The following is a 24,455-nucleotide window of genomic DNA, read 5'->3' as shown; positions in this document are numbered from 1 at the left end:
AACTGCAACTGCATCACTGCGCCTCACCACTCAGTGCTGAATTGAGAAGTAAAATCTGTTCTCCACGTCGTGTGTTCACCCTGCTGGCAAAGCCCTTTGCCTTTGTTTATGGAATAGGATTGAGCCAACATGGCTGAGCTTCTGTGAAAGAGGCAAGATTTTTATGTTGATGGCCTGCTTTCAGGGGGGAAGCAAGCGGCATAGCTGTAGTCAAATAATAATTTTACTACAGCTGTTTCAATATAGCTCCCCATGTGGACAGTCTATTCTGGAATTAAAGTGGCTTTATTCCAGTATAATTACTCTGCAGTAGAAATACGGAATTATACTGACCTAACTAAATCTGTTTAATTATTTGATTATGGCTATAGAAGTCAATTTTCTCATATATACAAGCACTAAATTTTAGTGAGTTTTTAGCTTGATATATTGCCTAAATACCTGAATTTAAATCAAAATGAGTAATGGAACAAAATGAAAGGGTTTGTATTGTTCCATAATTTTTTTTTTTTTAATTAAAGATTTTTTAAATGTTTGCTGGGCCTACAAAGGAAGTTCTGGGAAGCATTATAGAGTGTATTAGATAACTGGAAAGAGAAAGAATTAGCGAATTTAAAAGTATTCCTACTCAAAACATAGTTATGGGTAACAAGAAAACAAGCACATAATTACAGATGTGATCCTACAAGTTCAATAAATTGTTAAGAGAAGAAGTCCACAACCTGCAGTCACCTTTCTCATCTAAATTCACATGCTTAATTAGATTGAGACATCATTTTTAAGCATGCAATATCACACCAAGGGCAGTTTCAGAACATCATCTATAACATTGTGGTTAATAAACGATTCTTATGGCACTGAACTCAGCAACTCTGAACTCATCAGCGTGTCTTTGACAAAGAGATAACATTTGCCAGCTTGGATGCAGGGGCTGCTACATTGGATAGTCTCTCAAATTCTAAATGGGTCTTGTGACTCAGTTTAATGCAGGAGAAAATAAGATTCAATGTATCTTTAGGTATTAAGATGACTGTAAAGATACATCATTGCTGAATAATTTTCACTACCATTCCACAATAGAAATTTTTAATGTGGAGCCAAGATATGATAAGAAAAAAGTAAGTATCATCTCTTACTATCAATGTAACTGGAAAAAGAAAAAAAAAAAATCATTGATGTTGAGTCATAGGGTCTCTGTCAGTGAGGCCAGAACTTAACCTTGTCCAGATTTTTGCCAAAGATCCTTCCTTTACATTCCAGATGTTTCCCTGTTTCTCTGAGCAGCTCCATCCAACCAAACTGGAAAGGGAAACCCCTTAGCCTTTTGGTTTTGATACCGGGCCTGCGAGTTAATCTTTGCAGCTTAACCGGGAAGCTGTAAATTAACTCTTATGGGGGAAGATAAGCAATAAGCATAAATTCTAGCCAGACACAGTAGCTGTTTGTGAAGAAAGCAGCATTTAGCAGCTATTAGTATTGTAAAGGGCAGAAGTTCTTGGCAGAAGGCGGTATGACAGAATAAACTTAGGCAAACCTTCAGCAGCAGTGGTCACATGCTGTGGTGGGCAAATGCATGTTGTTTTCAGACCTGCTTTCCTGGCCTTTCCATCCTGCTTGCTTCTTGGTTCTGTTGCATGCGGCTCAGTTGCTGCTCACTCTTAGGGGGTGAACAATTAAATCCTATTATTAAGGTAGGTTTCTCTGCTGTATCACTCCATTCATCTCTTTGACAGCCCCTCAGCTCCCTGCAGAACCCCAGTCGCTTTGCTACTGGGGGCATCTATGTTAGCATTTCAGTCCAGGTCAGGAATGCACTTTTGTCGCATCTCTCCAAGTCATTCCCTCGTACCGCACTTGGGTTTACACCGTGGAGTAGTTTGGAGCTCACAAACTCTGATGAGGTGGTGGCTTCAGCTATTATGTTAAATCTCCCTTTCTGATGTTCTGCCAAACTCACAGTCTGGAAAATCACTGTCCTGTGACAGGATGAAGATACTAGGAAGAATGGCAAAGATACAAAATGAATTGGATCTAGCAGGGGACATTACAGGAAAGGAGAACAGGTTTTGCAAAAGACGTTAGACCTAAGAGGAAGATGAAGGAAAATTCAGCTTAATTTACAGCTCAGAAAGTGAGCAAGTAAAGAGTGACATAGAAGGCTAGAGCCTCAGGGGTCCTTTTGTTTCCATACATTCTTCTTTCTCTTACCCTCCTTCCATAAAAAGGTTTAATTATGACCCGGTGCTTAATACAATTAATATTAACAGCAAAGTGGCAGGAACACAGACAGGACAGGGAAAAAAGCAGGCTGAAGAACACTGACTCGAGTTGCACAAAGCATAGTGGAAAAAGGCTGAAATGAAAACCATGCCTCCTTGAGATATCCAGAGGAAAGGGAAGTCCAGCAGGGGTGAAGTGAAGACCCTTAAGATCATTGAGTCCAACCGATAACCTAGCACTGCCAAGTCCACCACTAAACCATGTCCCTAAATGCCACGTCTACACGTCTTTTAAATACCTCCAGTGACAGTGACTCAACCACTTCCCTGGGCAGCCCGTTCCCATGCTTGACAACCCTTTTGGTGAAGAAATTTTTCCTAATATCCAATACAGAATCGAGAGGTGCAAGAATCGAGTGTACAAGAAGTCAGTGTTAGTTTTCCATATTGTGTGCAGCCTTACTGAGAGCTGGAGCGGCTGAAGTTGCTCGTAAAACTGAGGGATTACCCAGAGCTAAGGGGTCCCAGGATAGAGAACGGTCGAGGGGCTGCAGAGCAGCGTGGGACACCAGGGAGGATGGCAGCCAGCAAGCTGGAAACTGCTTTCACAAAAGTTCAGCAGCGATTTGAATTCAACTGTGTTTCCCAGCCAGAGTTTTCAGCTCCTGACTGTGACTAAAGAGCGGTAGCAGGAGGGGTAGAGCTACCAGCTGGCCTAGCAGTTGGCTCACCAGAGGCAAGGACTGTAAAATAGTTATAGTTCTCTAGAAATTAGGCATCATGTGTAAGCCTGTTTATGTACCTTGTTGATGCTTTTTTTTTTCCTTTGCTCCTTGTAATTATATATTGTTCATTAAACCAACTCAGTCATGTTTGCAGGTGAGGAAAATCAGCTTGCTGTGCACAAGGTAGATTTAATTTTCCCACATTTCTGGATAGTGTTTTTATAGCAACCCCTTTAAAGTTGAAACCAATCTGTTTTATGACAATTTAAACCTGGCAGAAGGGTTACACAAGTCCTGTTTGAATTAATCCTGCAGTACGTAGAGTAGCAATCTTCAAGCTTTTGTCTTTGAGAACTTGTGGAGGATAGGTGAGTCCCAGATGTCTGGTGAAGGCAAAGAAAGGTACAGGAAATTTATAGCTCTCCCTCTTATTTTGAAGGAGATTATGGAGTTGGTTATTTACAATCAGTTTATCAGGCTAATCTAATTTTCTCCTTTGGCAGAGTAGCTGGCCCAACAGTAAGCAGTAGGTTTGGTGTATCCATGATTAGTAACTCCAGTGATACTGCCTCATGCCTGACACTCTCCCAGAAAATAAAGAAAATAGAGATTCAACCATAGCATGGCGTCGTGAAAATTAGAAACCATAGCCCCAAAATTGTTACTAATGACACATTTTAAAAGTAAGAGGAGGTCTCAGGTGAGGTGCAAGGGATTTGTCTTTGCTCTGGTGTAGTGAACATCCAGTATGAATTTGCATCCAGCACAGAAAACAGCATTTGTGGGTACCCAGCCTGTCTGAGGTAAAAGTGATACAAGACAGGTTCAGAGTTCAAAGTGCTCTTTCTAAATAGATAGATAAAGAAGGTGAAATATAATAAAGCTGGTACAAAAGGTAAACATAGAAGGGAAGAATCAAAGGTGCAAACACAAAGTGCAGAGTAACTGGCTCAGCACTGGTATCATGGGAAATGTTTCAGGAGTTGTGGTGAGCCATAAGCATAATATAAGTCCAGAAAGCCATACTTTTTCCAATAAAGTGAATGTTTTTTTGAAATTTAGGAAAAAGAGTGTTGCATGTGAGAAATGAAAGCTGAATATTGCTCTCTCCCAGCTGGCTATGCTGCTGTGTCACATGTTGGGATTTCCACTGCAACAGAAAAGACCAAAAATTTCCAGTAAGCTGAGGAAGTAGAATGGGATCGAGTGAATAAGGCACATAGAAGACATGATGGTGGCAGCACTGTGTCCCACCACCTTTTCTTTGTCCTTTGAAAGCACTGGGTACTGTTCACAACTATATCGAGGGCCTTTGGTATAAGCATGGCACAAGGATCAGTCATCTGTTGCTGGAATGGCACTGTGGTCACTGACCACCACGTACAGATATCACATATATAAGTTTCAAGGGTCCAGAGAAAAGGAGCAATATTAAAAAAAATATCATGACCTGTGAGAAAAAGCTTCAGGAATTGAGATTTTTTATTCTAGGTCTAGGTCTGTTAAGGAGCAAAGACCAATTCTTCTTTGTACCCACTGAGATCAAGGCAAGAATTGGAATTATTTTGCAGGAAGGCAGATTTAAGGTGTTACTAGGAAAAATGTTTCAATAAGGTTAGAATAATTTGAGGAGATTGTGGGGATTCTTATCACTAGAGGTTTTAAAGAGGTTAGAAAATATCTGCAGTGGTGATCTGCTTTGCTGCATTCCTGCCTCAGATGATCTCTTATGTCCGCTCAGGATTTATATTTATGTAATTTTCATGATTTCTCTAGGAAACTGGGAATGGCTTCTTCACAGTACTTGGGACACTGAAAAGATAATTTTCTACTATGGAGCAACTTTCAAGAATATATTATTGCTATTCAATTATATATATAGCCTTTGTAAAACATTTAGTATGTTCTATTACTCAAAAATCAGATCAAAAACATTCTAAATTACTCAGATAAAAACACTGTAAAATCAGGCTGAAAGACTATAATTATTATATGGTACTCAGTAAGTTAAGTTATCGTTAGCTGGGCATTTAGGAACTGCAAGAATTGGCCCTACATCAAGCTTTATTTGATATTTTTACGGCACTTCTGAACAAATTTGTCAATATCTTAATAATGAAAAGAGTAATAATATGATAGCAAGCTGGAAAGTTATTTCAATAGTTAGCTCAATTGAACAGCTAGTAGTAATATAGAAATATAGCCTACATGTTTATCTGCATAAAAATACTGAGTCAAGGCTCTTATCCGTGAAGTAAGTTAAAAAGACCAAGTGTTGCTAATAAACAGCAAATTGAATATGAACTTACAACACAGTACTGCCAAAAAAAAAAAAGGTTTTGCCACCAAGTGCTGTTTAGTTATTAATTATAACTAATACTGTGTAACACTGTTAAGCCCAGACCTACATTGCTCTTACCTTAAACTGCTAGAATGTCATAGGGTGTTTCAGGTAAGCCTGAGAAACAACAATTATGTGCTGAATCGTAGAGAAGATTATGTTGGGAATACGACTTCGTTCAATTGCAGTGATCCACTTGGGCCTTTTTTCATTATGATCACCAGGAAGAATTTGGAAGGATTCCCAAATAAGCATTTTTCATCCTACTGACTTTTGGCAAAATGTCCAAGAATAAAAGAGAAACAGAAGTTCATGACTCTGTCCACTAAAAATGGAAGGTTCTTACCTGCATCATGCAGTTATGTACCAAACTTTTGTGAAACAAAGATCAGTGCTGTCATGACATTGCAGAAACACAGATATGTCAGCAGCTGCTCGCTCATGCCCCACCCCTCAGTGGGACAGGGAGAGAATCGGAAGGGTGAGAGTGAGAAAAACTTGTGGGTTGAGATAAAGACAGTTTAATAGAACAGAAAAGGGAAAATAATAATAATAATAATGATGATAGAATATACAAAATGAGTGATGCACAATGCAATTGCTCACCACCCACGCTGACCGATAACCAAGTAGTGATCGCTACTTCCTGGAACATGCCTACCGTTCATATACTGAGCATGATGTCACATGGTATGGAACACCCCATCGGCCAGCTGGGCTGGCTGTCCTGGCTGTGCTCCCTCCTCCTAGCCTCTGCGCTTGGTAGCATGGAAGCTGTCCTTGACTAGGAGGGTACTTAGCAACAACTGAAAACATCAGTGTGTTATCAACATTCTTCTCGTACTAAATCCAAAACACAGCACTAGGAAGAAATTTAACTCTATCCCAGCCGAAACCAGGACAGTATCCACCCCTTATTCTATACCATTTACGTCATGCTTAGGTTTCACATTTTCTAATACATTCGAATTAATCACCATCACCTTTCTTGTCTTTGTATTTATATATACACACAGATATCATTTCCTTAGTCTATGGGCCATCCCTCTAAAATGTCCATTGAGTTCATTTAGTCCATGACTTCAGGCTCCATCTGTCATAACAGTCTTTCAGGGCAGAAGAGATGGTGTGTGGTATTGGATTGTTGCATCCTGAAGCCAGTTCTGATTCCATTATTGCTGCGCTCATCTGGTTCTATCATTGTTGCACTTTGCTTAGTTTCATCGTTGTTCATCCTTTATTAATCTGGTTTGGTTTTTTTTTACTGCTATACCATTGATAGCAACCATAGAAATAATGATATACAATATCATATAACAATTAACACCATACAGTTCAGTTCATTGACTATTTTCACCCGAAATCAAATCCCCTTGAGGTACACACCAGACTTCCCCATCCTTTCACATGTATTCCAGAAAACAAACAGCATCCAATACCTGGTCTTGTAGTGTTTATTAGATTACTCTAACATCTAGTCTGTAGGTTTGAACTTTTCTGCATTTGTGTCTTTACAATTGCTGAGATCAAAATCATCGGTGTTTTCACCATGTCAGCTGTTATCTATTTCAGAATAGTTCCATCAAGTCCAATGGTCAAACTGGTTGGATTTTCAGTAGCCCAAATACATCCCAGGAATAAGGACGGCACTTATGCTGTAGGTGAACAGAAAAAAAATCCTCACTAGATTTGATAAAAAACCTGTTTGTCTTCAGCAAACACTCTACATGAGCAAATACTCTATCATGTCATACATATTGGCATCCAAGTACCACTGTGTTTGTTGTTTACCAAAGTCGTGTTGTAATTTCATACAGGCCAATCGGAACTGATGCACAAAACATAGACAAAAAGTTGTTTTATCAAATATCAGCGAGTGTAGAAAACTGTAGTATATGATCTGCTGCTGTCTATACTCAGTAACAGTAAATTCAGTGTTTTTAATGGAATAGACCAATGTGCTTTATCCATCAATAATTGGTTTGCAGCAAATTTTGTTTTGCCAGTGTTAGCTCATTAATAATTATACCAGCAACGTGACAGCTTGTCCTCATCTTCTCAGCAGGCGATAACAGCTTGAAAGTATAGGTAGTAAATGCATACATGAAACTAAGAGGCAGCTGGATCCTAACATCAGCATCAGTAATGATACTGTGACTTTCCATCTTTCCTTTGTCTTACCACCAAAGACAAGCAATAATGGTAAACCAGCATGGTCATCGTGTAATGAGCTCAGAATTCACTACATATGAAAATCTTCCAAGAGCTTTCAGAATGTTTCACTAAATAAAAGTACTCCTCTTGTTGATTGAATATTAGATCAAGTTTGAAATTAACAGAAAGTACAGGTATGGAAATCAAAAGCTGATCAAGTGTTTTGGTCATCTAGCTAAACACTCAGAATATGCAGTGCAGCCTAATATGCAAATGCCATAGAAATATATAAATCAGAACACATTAAATAAACTGCTGCTCATTATATTCCTGATCTGAAGAATTTAGTTTCTTTTATTCTGGGTTAGTGGATGCCACGGAGAAGACAAGACACTCGTGATAATTTTAAATATTGCTTTTCAAGTTGCCATGCCACTGAATCAGCTTTGCCATTTTTAATGATTTGTTTGTGACAGTGTTGCAGAATCCTTAGAGCTAAGTTCATTTCTCAGTAGCATTTATCTCAGGTTTGCACATGTGTAACTCAAGAGTATGCCTGTAGCTTCGATATGCTTTTATATTCCAACATCCTAATGTAAGTAACATTGCTATTTCCAATTGTTCTAATGATATCAGAGCAATTCCATTTACAGAACCTGGCACAAACAGTTAATTTGTTGTTACCTGCATATATAACACATTCCTTTAAATGGAAACATGTCATTTTTAGCTGTTTGTTACATTCTGTATTTACTTGAGAGCAGGACAGTGCGGTCTGTAATTCTGAATATCTGTTTCCAATTATTTAAGAGCTTTTCCACACAGGGAAGTTATACTGCAGTTAAGGAAGGAAGTAACATTATAGTATAGCAGTTTTTTTCTGAAAAAAAACCTCCTGTATTGGCATTTTTACTCTAGATTGTCTGCATAGCAAAGTTAAGTTCAGTTGCTCTTACAAGTTACAAGTAGCAACTCTGAGCATGTTTCTGAGTACGTGCTGTACCTGAGAATGTGAGTACACATTGCTCTGAGTAGCAATTTTAGTCACTTGCCCCGTACAGATAAGCCATAATAAAAGGTCTGCATACTGTATGTTGGGAACTGTGTGCTGTAAAAATTGATTTTATGATTATTTGATCCCAAATAAGAGCAGGTGATTTATATACATACTAATGGGACTTATATTCATCTTTTCCATGGATTAAATAAATTACTTACAGAGAACAAAGTTTTAAGCAGAAATTTGTGTTGTGGTTTACTGGTATTTAGCTTTCATATTAATCTTTAGGATAGACTCTGCCGTTCCTTACATATATTTATACCAGTGGTATCACGATTGACAAAACCTGCAAAAAACTATCTTCAATGAAGGGACTGTGGCAGCCTTACATCAGCATAACCAAGAGCATCTTTTCTAAGTATGAGGCTGTCCTGTGTTACCACTACACATTGGTCAGTAATAACACTGCAGACAGTTGATAGATACAACATCCAGCAGCGTGGACCTCCAAAGAAGGCCTTGAAAAGACTCAGACGAGGAAGCCAGCCACATATCCAAATGCTTATGCTTTAGAAATTTATTTCAGTGTGGACATCTGAGTCCTGCAGCTGCTGTACATAGCCTTTTATATGGCCACAGGTGTTGGCTTCAGCGCTGGAGCACGGAGGGGTAGCAAACAAAGGGGAGTATAGTCGATGCTGCCAGAGACCAGACATAGTGCCAATTTAATACTGAATGTAAAACAAATACTTGTGCCAATTTGTTTCTAAATGCATTTTTAGTTAGAAAAATTAGCTTGTCTTTTGAGAGCATTATCTATGTGTGGATGAATGTTCCAAGTTTTAATAAGGTATAAAGCAGACTTTTGAAAAATCAAAATAAATAAACAAAATATAGACTTACAAATATCAAAACCTACTATTCTATTGCTTATGCTTTTATTGTTTAAAAAAAAATCAAACAATATTAGACTAAGTTATTCCTTCATGATCATTCCTTGGCATATTTTGTGAGACATTTATCCCTTATGTAGTACAAATTACTTCTCTGGAGCTGCAGCAGGAAGTAAAGGTAATTCAGCATTAGAGTATGTTGTGAAGTAAATCTGTGTTTGTATTCAGGAGCATTTCTGGAGTTGCACATTCTTCATTCAGCTGATTGAACTGTCATTGTATCATCTATGCAACCTATAATTTTAGGACTACGTTTTCTGCTTCTATGAGGAATGTGTATTCCAATGTATTCAGATTTTCATTATTTTGAGTTGCATTTTGCCTGTAAATGAAGTGTATTTTAGGCATTTCCCTCATTAATTACAGCTGAATCCTATTTGCATACATATTTATACAAATAATTTGTCTTTGGTCGAGTCCAAAAGAAGAGGTGGAAGTGTAGAGATCCTTTTAAAATGATTGACTACTTATCACAGTACTACAGATGCTATTTCTGCCTCTGTACAGGGAATTTCCTGCACTAGTATTTACAGATAATAGCATTAACAGCTGCTTCTGTTACTAAAACTGCAGTGAATGTTTGAGGTATTTAGCATTTTGGAATTGGAAAGAGGGTTAGGGTCCTTCAATCCTAAGGACTCAAAATCCCTCTTTTGTACTACTACCTTGGTGGGTTTTAATATTAATGCACACCTGGATGCTGCAGGAAGTTTTCCTGAGGGCAAGGGACATACATTTTGTTCCAGTTTGACTTGGACTGCAAATGGCAAACAGAACATTTAATGTAGTTTTGAAGATCTGGGCATAATAAGTGACGAAAGTGTCACCAAAGAAAGAGAGGAGTTGTGAATGCAAAACAGTGGTTGCTAGTCTAGATCCCTGGAACAAGTACGCATTTTGTGTTAACCCATCACTGGGAAAAAAAGAAGGAAACTGTCCTGCGAGTAAGGACTTGTATCCTAGATCTTCCCTCTCCTAACGGAGAGCCCAAGAAGCATGGGACAGTTGTTACTCTGGAAGGTCCCATATAGACATTTTTATTTCATGAAAGCTAAAGTTTTCCTCTGTAGAGAGTTCAGAGTAAGAAAACTAAATAACAAATGGCAAGTGTAGGTACACATTACAAAAAATGGACAGTAGTAAACAAGTCTTGAACACATAAAGATAATAAGCAGGTAAAAGCAAGGCATTAAGATATCTCTGTATTCAAATATATCCTTCCTGTAAAAAACTAAGTACTCTTTTATTTAATGGGATAAGGGTAGTTTCAAATAGGTTGTCCTGGTTTCGGCTGGGTAGGATTAAATTTCTTCTAGTGCTGTGTTTTGGATTTAGTACGAGGAGAATGTTGATAACACACTGATGTTTTCAGTTGTTGCTAAGTGCCCTCCTAGTCCAAGGACAGCTCCCGTGCCTACTGACTGAGCTAGGTACACAAGATGGGAGGGAACGTAATCAGGACAGCCAGCCCAGCTGGCCAATGGGGTGTTCCATACCATGTGACGTCATGCTCAGTATATGAATGGTAGGCATGATCCAGGAAGTACCGATCACTATTCACAAAACTATTTGAAACGGGAAATTCATCTAAACTACCCTTTTCCCATGAAAAGGATTTTGATGTTTATTTTTCAAAGAAATAGTTTGGCGAAAAATTTCCCAGCTAATTCTATCAAATAATTGTTTTGCTGAGACAAGAATATCCTTCCTCTGAAGTGTTTCTTTAAAAAAAGTTTTAAAAGATCAGTATGTCACTGTATATATCTTTTAAGTTGTGCCTTGTGCTAGATTGATTTCACATCAAATTTCTCTTTGAATAAGCAAAGCATTCTGCCACATATTTCCTAATTTCCAACCACATGCTGTTGGTCTTGAGGCAGAATGAAAATCCCTGTCCGGGTTCTGTGGGAAGTTCACAGTGTGCCTTTCTGCACAGGACTTACATTATTCTGTGAAATATCCCCAAAACAGCCCCACCTGATGCACTCTTCTCATTTTAAAACTGTTCTTTTCCCCTTGTGAGAAGAGGAACTAACTTCCTCCTCTGTATCAGAATATCCAGTCATGGGTTCCTAATCCCATGTTTGCATCATGGGCTGTGTATAGAACTGCAGCAACTTTATCTTGCGTCACTTCAGAAGCTCTGTTTGATAGGGCCTCCCAAAACTTGGCTTATCTATTTTGTTGTTCGCATTTCCACTACTGCGGGGAGGTTTAATTATCTTCAGCTGCATTATCTGATGAATCACCTCGGGATCTACTTCTGCATTCCTGCTTTCACATATTTGCTCAGGTCTATTCTGCATTTCTTTTCCTCTTTGATCACTTAGCATTGGCTTTTTTTCTACACCTTCTTCTACTCCTTTTCCCACACTTTCCTGTTCTATCAGTACATTCCAGTAAGCCTGATTCACTTTCAGCCCTTGCATTTTATTTGAGAACCTGGGAGCATCCCATTGCCTTCTATTTTTATCTCTGCCATTCACAATTGTCACAGATTAAGGTTTTTAGCTTGAAAAGAATAAAAAACATGTAATATGACTTAAAATTAGTCTATGTCTGTGGCTGCCATGGAGGAAAAAGTGCAGTTTTGTTTCCAGGGTGAACAAATAATTATCAATATATTTTAATGTATCCAGTTTGAATGAAACGGAAGACATAAAAAAGAAAAAAAAAAACAGATATTGATTTATTTTTATTCTAAATTAGTTTAGAAAGGGAACGAATTCCAGTTTTGATTTTCTTACTTTATTGCTGCTAAAAATGTGTATGGACTTCACGTGCATGTGTCACCAAACAGCAAAAAGAGAGGTTCACCAAGTGCATCACCTTGTATCCTCAAATGCACTTCCAGACTACCAGACAAGAGTGATAATAGGAAATGCATAGAGGTGCAGTATTTCATCTGCACCAAGAGCTGAATTCACAAGTAGCCTAAACGCCAAATTACATAATTTCTCCTCCGCAAGTCAGGCGCGTTGCAGTGGCCACCGCACAGCTGCTGGCCTGGGCGGCATCCAGGCAGACAGAGTCACAATTGTCCCTTGTCATCTGGGTCATTCTGAATTCCCTCAACAGGAAATGGAACACAAGCAGAAAAGTTTTAAAAACATCCCAGACATGAATCAACAAAAACCCCAAACATCTGCTCATCAAAGCTCATCAGAAAACAGTGTATTTTATTTACACTACTCTTCTGGATGTACTGAGAATGCCTAATGAGGTTAGAGATCAGTGGAAAATATTGCTGGTATGAAGCGTCCATTTCACTTTCCAGGTTACTGGCCTACTCTACCCAAAATAGTGAAATATGATGTATCATATTCACAGCCTCTGCAATTTTGTTATTTATTTTAGCATAAACTGATGCAGTTTTATTAAATCCACAGTTCACATCAAATCCACGCTGGCCAAAAAAGGTACAATATTTTAATCAATATTTTAATTTCTTTTGAAGATAAAATAGTGCTAGCAAATGTGAAAACCAGGATAATAGAAAATGCAGTTAATATAAGTGGATTCAGCAGAGCACTGAAGAACATTTTCGGGTATAAGGAAATGCGGGCTCAGATCCTCAGATAGAGCAGCTCAGCATAAACTACTGACTGCATCCTGCACTGCCAGGGAATCGGGCCACTGTGTTTAAATGTCTAACATTGTATAGTTTTTCTGATCCACAGGACAGATCCCATACTCTGTCCTCATTCAGGATTTATGAATCCACGTGTCCTTGCAAGAAGTCTTATTACTGGGGCAGATCTAATTTCAGCTTTGTCCAGAGTAAGAGATCAGACACTTACCCTTTTCTTCAGCGGTTGGTATTTTTGTAGAGCTGCATTCAAGCTATTAAACAGGGAAATACTTAGCTTAAATATGGATACTGAGTTACCTGAGCTATTCCAGTTATTTCAGGGAGAGGTTCACCTCATCTACAGTGAGGAAACATTAGCCTAAGGTGGCTGTGACCTCGTCCTTGCAGACGTCCTCGTGCTTCTCTCTGCATATCAGAAAGGAAACGAAATCTTCTTTTGCAGGAGTAAAATTTGTTGGGGAGTGAAGAGACTGTTTTAATTTTACTTGCCAACTGATTCTTGACTTTTTCAGGCTTTTTAAACGGTGCCTATCACTTTAGCATCAAAATACCTCATAGTATTTCCTTTGAGGCTTTTCTGTTTGTGTTCATAGGAAAACATCTTCCTTAGCAATGAGTGCTTTTAAAGGAAGCCAGTGTAGCACCCTGGTCACTCTCTTAAAGAGTCAACTTGGAGATTATGCAGTTTTCTCAATAAATTCCAGAAGAAGCAATACTTTCATAGCATTGATTTGGAGAAACAGGACAACAGCATTGATGAATGACTAGAGCAGCTGTAAGTCACATAAGGGGTAATTATTTTTTGCAAGTGTGGAAAGGAATTTAATTCTGCATGTCTGCTGTGTAGCTACAAAATATTGCTGTCAATGCCAGAAAGGATAAACACCTGCTAAAAGAACTGTGGAGAGGATTATCTCTCTTTCTTACACATACACTTATGAAATACGTACTACACATTGGACCATCTCCAGTTTTTTTCTCTTCCTCTCAGCATTTTTCTAGCCATTGAATCAATTGTTCACCCTCTCTGCCTGACCTATGAAAAAGACATCTGCTATGTAGAGAGGCCAAATATCAACATATGACATACTTCGGTTACCCTGTGCCAACCTGCTAGGACAGAATGCTTTCTGGTTTTTAACCGATCTGCTTTTGAGTTTTGATGCGTGGTTTTGTCGTTGGGATATGGGGCCAGTACTCTTTCCTGCTCCTTATCCCTCCTCACCAGGCTGGAAAGAGCTACTTGCTGATTTCTCTCCACCTGTGCAGCTGAAGCGATGCTCTGCCAACAATGCTAATGCTCCCTTGCCAGTTTTTAAACATTCTGCCAAGTAGAGAGAATTAGTAACAAGATCTGAATCATCTCTAAAGTAACCCCAATGCCCCTGTGTCCTGTTCCTCCAGTATTATGTCATTTTTCAGCTCCTGTGCAGGATAATAAAAAGGATCTCTTACACCCCCACAGCCGAGAAGTGTGTCAGGGCGGGCCATGCCATTTATTCAGGCTACCCTTTTGCCTTTGTGACTCTAAACATTTAAAAACCTTTAGGCCAGATTTTACAGTCCATGTCGTGCTGCTCAGCTGGTGCAAAGTGGATGGACTCCAGCCAAAGCTGGCGAGTGGCCACAGCCTTCCCCTCATGCCCGTGAAGGCAGCCGGGAAAGGGCAGCGCGGTTCGCGTCCTCGCGGCCCCTCTGCAGCGTCATGTGTGAGGCAGCCCAGCCCCAGGCCCCCGCCGCCCTCGGAGCGGAGCCCCAGGCTGGGCTAAGCACTGTGTCTGCATGTGCCAGGCAGTGTGTGGGGACATAGCTGATATTTCCTCCTCTGAGGACATCCACGTTTAGAGTGGAGCTTTTGATTTCTAGACTGGAAAACAGAAGAGTTAAAACAATTGAAGGGTTTGAGTGGAGGTTAAACCAGTAGGGAGAAACTACTAAATTTGAATCGTAGCTGATAATGTCTGCAATATACATGCCTACTATAACTTCAGCAACAGCTTCCCACTGTGATGTGGGCTTAATTTATTTGATTCTGTTTCTTTCATTTTGTTTCATCCTTTTTGCTCCATTTGCAAGCAGAATCAAAGATCTTAAAGCATCAAGATGAGCTGTCAAAAGTGAATAGTGGAAGATACTTTGGGATGGCTGTGCTCAGTTAGTACTGTACCTTCAAGAAGTGCTGCCAAGCATTCCTTTTACGTTTTAAAAAAGAAACTTTTGTTTCAACAGGAAAACTTGTTCTTTAGTCTCCAGAGACCTCTGCAAGCTGCATGATGGTGTGCAGAGCAGGGGCAAAGGAGTGGATCTTGCTCCAGTCAGATGTGGTTCCCGTTTCTGGTCCTAGCACCTTTCATTCCGGTTGCAGCTACTGGTGGCTTGCTTTGGCTGGGTGTCATGCTTTCCTTCCCTGGCACTCTGGGGAATGTCTGCACAGCCACAAGCATAACCTGGTACACTCTGAGCTTCTCCCCTCCCTTCTCTCCTGTCTCTCTTCTACCACACGTCAATCATAAACTTCACTTCATATTCGGATGGCATCTTTGCTTATCTCCAGCTCTCTGCGGTGCATTTCGTTTTCCCCTGGGCGTGAAGCCTTTGAGGCAGCAGTTCTGCAGCTCTTTCTTTCTAATTCTGCAGCCTACATCTTCTGTCTACTGTTTGGAAAGAAGGACAACACTAACTGCCTGCAAGAGCATCCCTGAATACCAGTGTGGAGATTCTGAGACAGCTTGTACTGTTAGCATGGTAAAAGACAAACCTCTTTATAGAAATGTAAACATGCTCTAATACTTCGCCATCCACCTCTCAGTGGCCGTGCATTGGCCTTGTCCTGCCCTGAGCATGTGAGTTGCATATATATACCACATCATGTTCCCTTTTACCACATCATATACACACTGCTTTTATTAATAAGGGGTTATTCCACAGTGACTGTGATGAGAGAGTGGTCGATGGTAATGAACTGACCTCAAGCGCTGCGTAAAGCCCTGATGGGAGGTGTGAGAGAAAGAAGACATCTTTTTAGATGAAGTACAACATGCCTTCTTTGTCCTGGCGAATAAGGGTCACCTGGCTTGATACACCCGTTGGAAGAATCTTATTTTTTTCCAGGACCATTTTACATCTGTTTCACTGTTAATACCTTAATATGACAAATTAATATGTCTGAACGAGCTACCTGGTACAAGCCACTAAATTCCTTTTGGATCTCTGCTCCATTTGTAGTAAAGAGGCAGTTTCTGAAGGCCTAAAAGTTATCTGGCTTGTAAAGAAAAATCCAATCTCTGGCAGAAACTGGAGTTATAAAATTTGACCTACTTAACAAAAAATCCTATTAGTGGATTTACACATGACTCCCTGACATCAGACTATCCAGTATGAAGAATAGGACCTGAAGCCTTTTGATGGGACCTGAAGTCTTAAAGCTGTTTAATGCTGTCAGGTATTTTTTCCAGGTTATTTTTCCTTGCTTCTTTCAGATTCTGGTACTAAAAACAATGCAAAATATAGTCTGTTCCCTATAGAACTTACAGTTTGGAATATCATCGTGCCCAACCACTAAATCTGTTACATTACAATTTGATAACAGCATTGCTGTAAACAAGAAAAAACCTTTAATCTTTTTTTTGCCACAACTAGTTACATAGTATGGCAAGATGGGCCTCCTCAGAGGCTATTCTGAGCTCTGAAATAGTCAGTTCTCATTTTAGCTTGCTGTAGTCAAAACCTTTTTTTCTTGACTTCATACTGCTTCATCTCACCCCATGCTGCAAAGCCATGTGACTTTATTGCAAAGCTAACAGTATTGAGTGGTTTTTTCCTTGAGTCTCTTCCTTGAAGAGTCAGGTGGTTTTGTGAAACTCTCAGCACTCCTTTCTGTCCAAAAAGAAAATACAAAAAAGGAAATTTCTGTCCCCCTTGGTTGTAGAAAAGAGTTTGTGACCCCAAACACTGCAGTGTCTCAGAAACTAGGGGACAAAACAAAAATCCAAGAATATATTGTTATCTTTAAATCCTTTTTTTGTATTAGTCTTGTAATTATTTTTAGTTTCAAGCAATGATTTTGAAAGTTTGTTTGCTTAGCCAAACTTTGGTTAACAAGGTTCTAACAAAAAAAACCTCCCAACCAACCCCAAAAAAACAAAACCCTGCAAAAGATCCTTGAAATCCACAATTGCTAATAGTTTGATTCATTGGGGTCATCCCCGGCTCCCTTGTTCTCTTTGACTTCTTATCTTTTAGATAATAAAGTTCCTGTAAATGGGAGATGTGTTTGCCAGAATCCCGGTACTTCATTTACATAGCTGTCACAATTTCCATAACCTGGGCAGAAGCAGCAAGTGCCTATGCCAGCCTGGCATAACTAGTGAATTTGCTTGCTGCATTCCCAGCAAGAGGTACTCAGAGAGTCACCCTTGGCAAAACTTGGCAAGATGTTTTCTCCATAAAGTGTCAGGGATGGTATTTCTGGGCCCAGAGCAAACACCTTTTTCTCCGGCATCCTATAATCTAAGCACAAGGAGAGGACATTACTGTCTTGGGCACATTGAACTCTTACTGGTTATGAGCAATATTGGTACAGTGTGTATTGCAAAGCAGAATAGCTTACTTTCTAGGTAATAAAGTAAGGATTTCAATTCAACATTGTCATTTCCTATGTTCTTTATATGAGAACTTATAGGGAGTCTTTGACAGAGAAGAGAGAGAGAGAGAGATATGTAAAAAATCTATAGTAATAAATATGTTCTGGCCATAGCCATAAACTTTCTCCATCCTTCAGCTTTTAAAAATGGTTGTGAATAATTCTGTAAGAGGACTAGATTCCCAGCTATCATCAAAAGCAACAAAAGAGGCATTTATGCATTTATCCTCTGAAGGCTGGTTCCCAAGGCGCCCTTCCGACATGACTGCTGTGCCAGGAGCTTGCAGCTTTTGCTAACCTCAAGCTAGGGAATCCCCATTGAGAGAAGGCTGGTTTCATAGACTTAGGATACAGCCCAGGGACTCTTCCACTTATCATTAAAAAAGTGTATGTATACATGTGTGCGCATGAGTAGGTGCGTGCATACGTGTGTGTGCGCATGCATGCGTGTGCTTTAGACTTTATTTTGCCCTGTATCTGTAAACAGAAATACTGCTTAGAATTTCACCTCAGCTTAGATTGACTTGGCTAACTCAAACTGAGAACATATGATACTTCCTGTATGTTTTAGTATCCTTAAACTTGAACAGTAATTATATCTGTTAGAACGAGTGCAAATGGAAGGTGAAATATTATTGGTCTGAATTAAAACACTTTACACCAGTTTTGCATTTAGTTGTCATAAATGATCATGAAAATACAAGGCCTTATATATTGATTTCTTATTATTCAGCCCACTGAGGTTTACAGTACATTTGACAAGTGGGTATTGACCTTCATATGGTGTTGGTCAATGTTATCTCTTAAAACACTAAAATTTTAGTCTCATCTAAACAAAAGTGGATATCTTCTTATTACCTCTCCTTTTTCCACATGGATTATTATATTATAAATGACAATTATACTAATTTAGCTTGGCTTTACTTTGAATCATACATATACTTGAATTTTCAAATAGGGTATTTGAAATGAAAATAATGTATTAAAGATGTCTGGTGAAACCTAACGGATATATAAAAATAGAAAACTGCAAGTACAAAGACATAAATATTTATGGTGAATTTTCTTATCCCTGTTTATATTTCATGTAGCATAATCTTTCTGTCATAGGATTAGGCTTGGTCTGCCTCTAGTTTATGTGACAGGAAATTTAGAGCAGCTCATATCAATCAGCATAAGATACAGTATGCAATGAGTTAATATCAGCACTACAAACGTGAAAGCTTTTTAATGCATGACTACTGTATGTGCATGTCTTGTCCTTCTGAATTAAAAGGACCATTTGGGGCTGAAAATTAAATCCTAGCTGAATTGTTTTTCAATTAATAAAATAGGGGGAACAAAGCTTTTAAAACACTTTGTGATTCATAGATAGACTTCACAGAGTGCACATGGCAGTGGCTGTTCCTTCAGCCTGATTCTGCTTTCACTGACAGTGATGAAAATCAGGAGTAACTCCAGTGAAATCAATGGAGCTACCTGGGGTAAGATGAGAACAAAATGAGGAATTTATTGTCACAGCTGTGGAGCGAATATATAGCAGTGATGGATTATTTCTTTATGGAGTATGACACAGCTTGAACGAAGAAGAAATAGTAGTGGCCTATAAGCAATTGATTTTTTCTTTTCCAATGCTGAATGCAGGTAGAGCCATTGTTTGCCACTGCTCTTATGCAGAGAAACAACTGGAAAAGTACAAAGAAATTGTACTGGATGTGAAAATCTTTTACAAAGATATTTTCAGTTTAATGATTGGAACACAGTAGTTTGCGTTTTTATGAAGGAAAGTATATGTCTCTAAAACTGCTGACAAAGTCTGCCTGATAGAAAGCAAATTGGAGAAATGTATACCAGACTTCCTGAAATATTCTGTATTTGCAGCTAGTAATCTTTGAGTAAATTCAGACTCATTCAGATTAAGATATTTTATTGTACGTCAGTTTGAACTATAGCGTCTTTCAACGACTAGTAACATATTTCATTTTTTAGTTAATAAATGATGGATGACTTTGGATTAAACAGATCAATCTAGACTTTAATTTCTGATGTTTCTTTCAAACTGCTGTTAACTCCCTTCAGCTTTACATTCATATAGGTTAGTATAATGGTTATATTTGATTCATAGTGAACATTGCAAGTTACTATCTGGTGCTAGTAACATTTAGTAATCGATTTAATTTATCTTTTCCTTGCTCTTCCTTGTCCTCTGCAAATTATCTAACGCATGGTTTTGATTCTTAGCAAAAAAACCCGCTACTATATTTCTCTTCTAAAGGATTAGATAACACAGAGTACAAACTGACACTTAATTCTAACTGCTTAAAATGCAGAGGGCAGAAGTTTCACTCAAGGATAGAATTTTAATAGCCAACAGGACTTCAATAAATTTAGTGAAAGGAAAGCAAAAGAAGGATGTAGAACTGTTACTTTTGTTTGGTAAGAAGATTAAAAAAGAGCTACTAACAAGATAGGGAACTTAAGAGTCAAAAACTCCTAAAGAAAATTACTTAGAACACTATTTTAAAGTATCCGAAGAAAAATTTCAAGGAGCAGAGTCCTAGACTCGGAGAACACCTAGTGGGATGAATCCAGACGTTGGCAAATGTAAAACATTATAACTATGGGACTATCAAGGTTTCACTGGAGGGAATCCCCAGGGATAGACGGCTTTAGATTTTATTCAATGCCTTTGAAATGATTCAGAGGAAATACAGAAGCTATCTAAGAAAGAGAATAAATAAACCTATTGTTACAACAGGCCAGGTGTTCTCTTTCTCCATGTGAGTGCATATGAACAAAGATATAGTAGATCTATAGATATATAGATATTATAGATTGAAATGGCCATGGAAAGGTGGCCATTTCAAAACTCATGAAGAATTTTGTATACAGTTTTGAAATTATACCATGAAAATGACACAGGATATTGCTGAAAGCAAAAATACAGCATACTTCAATTATCAATTGGAGATTGCTATGAGTAACAATATCTTGAGTTATACTAATAAAGCCAAAGAAGAGCTATTACAAGGAAGACAACAACTCATGTCAGATTTTAAGCCAGTATCTGAACAGTAGCGAGTACGGTAAAACTGACAGAGTGTAATACATAGCAACTGTTTTTTGCCCTTTTTGTGAAGCAGCTGCTGATGCATATGGTCAGAGGTAGGACACTGGATGGATTGGACTTTGTTTTGTTCAGTGTCAAAAATTATATGCTGTAAAGTAAAAATAATGGAAATGACTCTCAAATAAAATGATACAAAGCCTGTCTCTCAAAATTCTCTGGCCAAAATTTCTCTTGGATAATTTGTCTGATTGTATTCAGTGTGGTAGGACTGTGGTAATTTATCCCAGGTGACAGTAGGCCTTAGAGCTTTAAGATAAGCTATAAAAAAGAAGAGATGTCAGCAAAACAAACACTTAGAAGTAATCAGTCTTTAACTCCTGAATGAAAAACTACTATAAAGCTAATAAATTGGTTTTAAAATTAATGACAACATAAAATTAAAATCTAGTTTTTGAGGGGAAGCAACATTTTATTCTGATTCTCAGGTTGAATCACATAAAGTTTCCTCACAGGGAGCAGCTCCTGTGTTTCCTGCTATTAGCTTGTAAAACTCACTTTCAGGTGATGCCATTGAGCTAGTACAGCTGGCTAATGTTTGTGTGGAAAATTGGAAAACTCAAATGCTTCAAGCTAAATATTAAGCTACTTTTTGAACAGCTGAAATGATTAGGTTTGGGAGCAATAAAATTATAAATATACACGATGGAATGGTAGAAAGAAAGATGTGGGCATTTTTGTATCATTTGTTATTATGTTGCCTAAGCAGTAACGGTGAAAGAGACTTGTATTTCTGGTGCTGTGACAGTCTAAGTTACTGCAAACTCTTTTACCATAGAGTGAAAAACTTATTCAAATATGTAGGAAAAAAAAAAAAATTAGTACCCATATCGTAGAAAACGTTGTTTTAAGTCTTAGGATGGCCACCACCCACCAAAACCACGAAGAAATAGGATCTTATTTTTTGAACTTCAACAATAAAAGTTCTGTGAATACTGTAGCAAATAGTTAAAGTGTCTAATGAAAAAACAAAACTGGCAGACAAATTCCTCTGCTTTCTGGTAGCTCAAAAATGCTGTACTTCAAATGTAAAAAGACATAGATATAGATAAAGAGGGAAATGACCCTAAAAATCTAAAATTACTTTCAGTGAAGTTTTAAAACAAGATTTTTCATGGATCTCTGATGTCTTTATCAGGTCTTCCGTATCTGCATTGCTTAGCAAAGAGTATTTGTGCTGTATTCTTAGCATTTATCTAAAAGGCTAATATTTGTGATAAACTGGCAATTTGTGATAAACTGATAATTATCAAACTGTTCTGAGACAGATTGTCTCGTTTGGAGGAAACCTACTTAAAGGTATTTGAATCAGAAAAATTTAAGGAGTTCCAAAACTATTGCCATGTGGCATATTCACACATGGTAGACTGGACATTTTCTCACCTTCTACTAAAATGAGAAGTAAATAATTTTCAGTTAAGAAGTCTTCAAAACATGTATTAACCCTTTATCTACTGTGTTCACACATATTCGCAATGCACACCTAGCGGAATATAAAATTATCAGCCACAGTTTTGAAAATATACTCGTGTTTTTGTATCCTTCCATTTTTAATGCAAATTTGACTACAGATTTGTTACCTAGGGATCTTAGTTTATGTAGGGCTTAATGTAGCCTTTATGCAAAGAATAATCCAATCGTGTTTCAGGCTGGGCATTGAAAACTATGTTATGCTTTACAATATTTAGACAATCTAAACATGTCCTCATGTGGGTGAGGTTTTTTTAAATAACATAAGAAGCTATAAAATATGTAGTGTTCAAAGCATACTGATTGTTTACAAAGTATTTTAGGACAGTTAGGCAGGTAAAAAGAAGTTCCCCTGGAAAAAACAATACTATTTTTCTGACTTGTCTATTGCCAGTAGGTTATTCACAATAATAATAAGTTGCTGATAGTTTTAGGAATAATGGTGTATACAATAAAGACATCATAGCAAGTGAACAAAAAAACTTGTCTATCAGAAAGAAATGACAACCTCAGGAAATAAAATATTTCCTACAAACATGGCTAGTGAAATAAATTACTGCAGGATGAACTAGTGTGTGGATTTATAGCAGATTCATTATTCCACAGTAACTACCTGACTATGAGGAAAGTTGACTAAGTGATCTGACACAGGCTGCAAGCCAAGAGCCTGCACTGCTTTGCCTGGTGGTGATGCATTAATTTATTCACTTAATAGATATTTTTCAAAGTCTATTAATATAGCACATCATCAACTAGCCAATTAAATTCAATAATCTTGATCGGCAAAAACATTTAGGAGTCCAAACTCAATTATGAGATTGGAAATATATTTTTTGGACTTCAGTGGAGGCCTTAGTAAACCAAAATGAATAAAGCAGGCAAAATGTGATCTACTATAGGTAGCAGTGTTTAAACCTCAAAATCTCAGCGAATTTAACAAAGTTCAGTGTTTACCTTCTTGATTTCATTTGGTGTGACCAGCATGCAAAGCTTCCAAATTTTTCATGAGCACTGTTAACTTTACAGAGCAAAATTGCTTGTGCAGCAGTCTTGGACTTCTAATACTCTTGGTATATTCAAGCACAGACGATATGCTTTATAAGTAATATTTAATAAGAAAAGTGAAGGGGTTTTTTTCCTCCTTTTTATCTTGAGATACTGATCTGACTTATTCTGAGATTTTAATACCATTTTTGTTAGAATCTCTTCATGGTAATGCTTTGTTCCACTTTCAAACTCCAGAAACGTTTCTAACATGGTCCCATGTCCTCTCTAATAGAGGACAGGGAAGGCTTTGCTGTAGATGTTGGACTTCAGGCTATTTCACAGAGAGATCTGGCATTGCACCAGTATGTGACCAAGCCCCAGCCTGAGGTACCTACATAACCAATACGTGCAGAAATAGGAGATTGCCATTAGCGGGCATCGTGTGACAGGAATCATCAAAGCCAGATGCTAGGAAATAAAAATGGGAACAATGTTTTGCACCCCTTGAATACTTAACTTTACATAATTAGATGGTAGGGAGGCATCTGTTCAAAGTTCACAAATTTCCCATTGGAATTAGTCATCTAAGTTTTTCCTTTTGACAACCCTGCCAAGACAGGTGTCTTTTTTCCCTTAAAATATGGCTGGAAGAGATGGTGCCATTTTGGATTTTGATACGTATTTTCCATTAGGTAGTTACACTAAAAATCTTGTAAGGGCAAAAAGTGAACATAGCTGATATGTGGGGACAAGACTTTAATGTTAGTGCAATTTAAGTCTTAACAGTCTAATCAAAATACAAGTTACGATTAGTCTTATTAGAGTCATGCTAACACTAGGACTTACAATGCTCATCCTCCTTCCGCATAAGGTAGGGGCAAGGGGAGCTGGACTGTCAGAGACATGAGGGGTTTACTAGGACGAGTATCATGTTGGTGAGGGTTTCTTCCTCCGTGGTCCTCTTGAGTGCCTTTTTATATTTTCTAACGCAGTCTCCTTACTTGGTCTTTCTTTGTTGGTTCCCAATTCATAGAACCATAGAATAGTTTGGGTTGGAAGGGACCTTTAAAGGTCATCTAGTCCAACCCCCCTGCAATAAGCAGGGACATCTTCAACTAGATCAGGTTGCTCAGAGCCCTGTCTAACCTGACCTTGAATGTTTCCAGGGATGGGGCATCTACCACCTCTCTGGGCAACCTGTGCCACTGTTTCACCACCCTCATCGTAAAAAATTTCTTCCTTATA

At 38.3% G+C, this 24,455-nt stretch overlaps 1 protein-coding gene across 3 annotated transcripts in view; it reads left to right on the top strand.

Annotated features, from left to right (window-relative positions):
- The window catches only part of GRIA4 (glutamate ionotropic receptor AMPA type subunit 4), a 248,677-nt gene that overhangs the window by 80,767 nt on the left and 143,455 nt on the right, over positions 1-24,455 (top strand). The window lies entirely within an intron of this gene.

This window comes from Calonectris borealis, chromosome 1, assembly GCF_964195595.1.
Source record: "Calonectris borealis chromosome 1, bCalBor7.hap1.2, whole genome shotgun sequence".
In the NCBI taxonomy this organism is placed as follows: Eukaryota; Metazoa; Chordata; class Aves; order Procellariiformes; family Procellariidae; genus Calonectris; species Calonectris borealis.
This window is presented reverse-complemented; position numbering and strand designations above follow the sequence as displayed.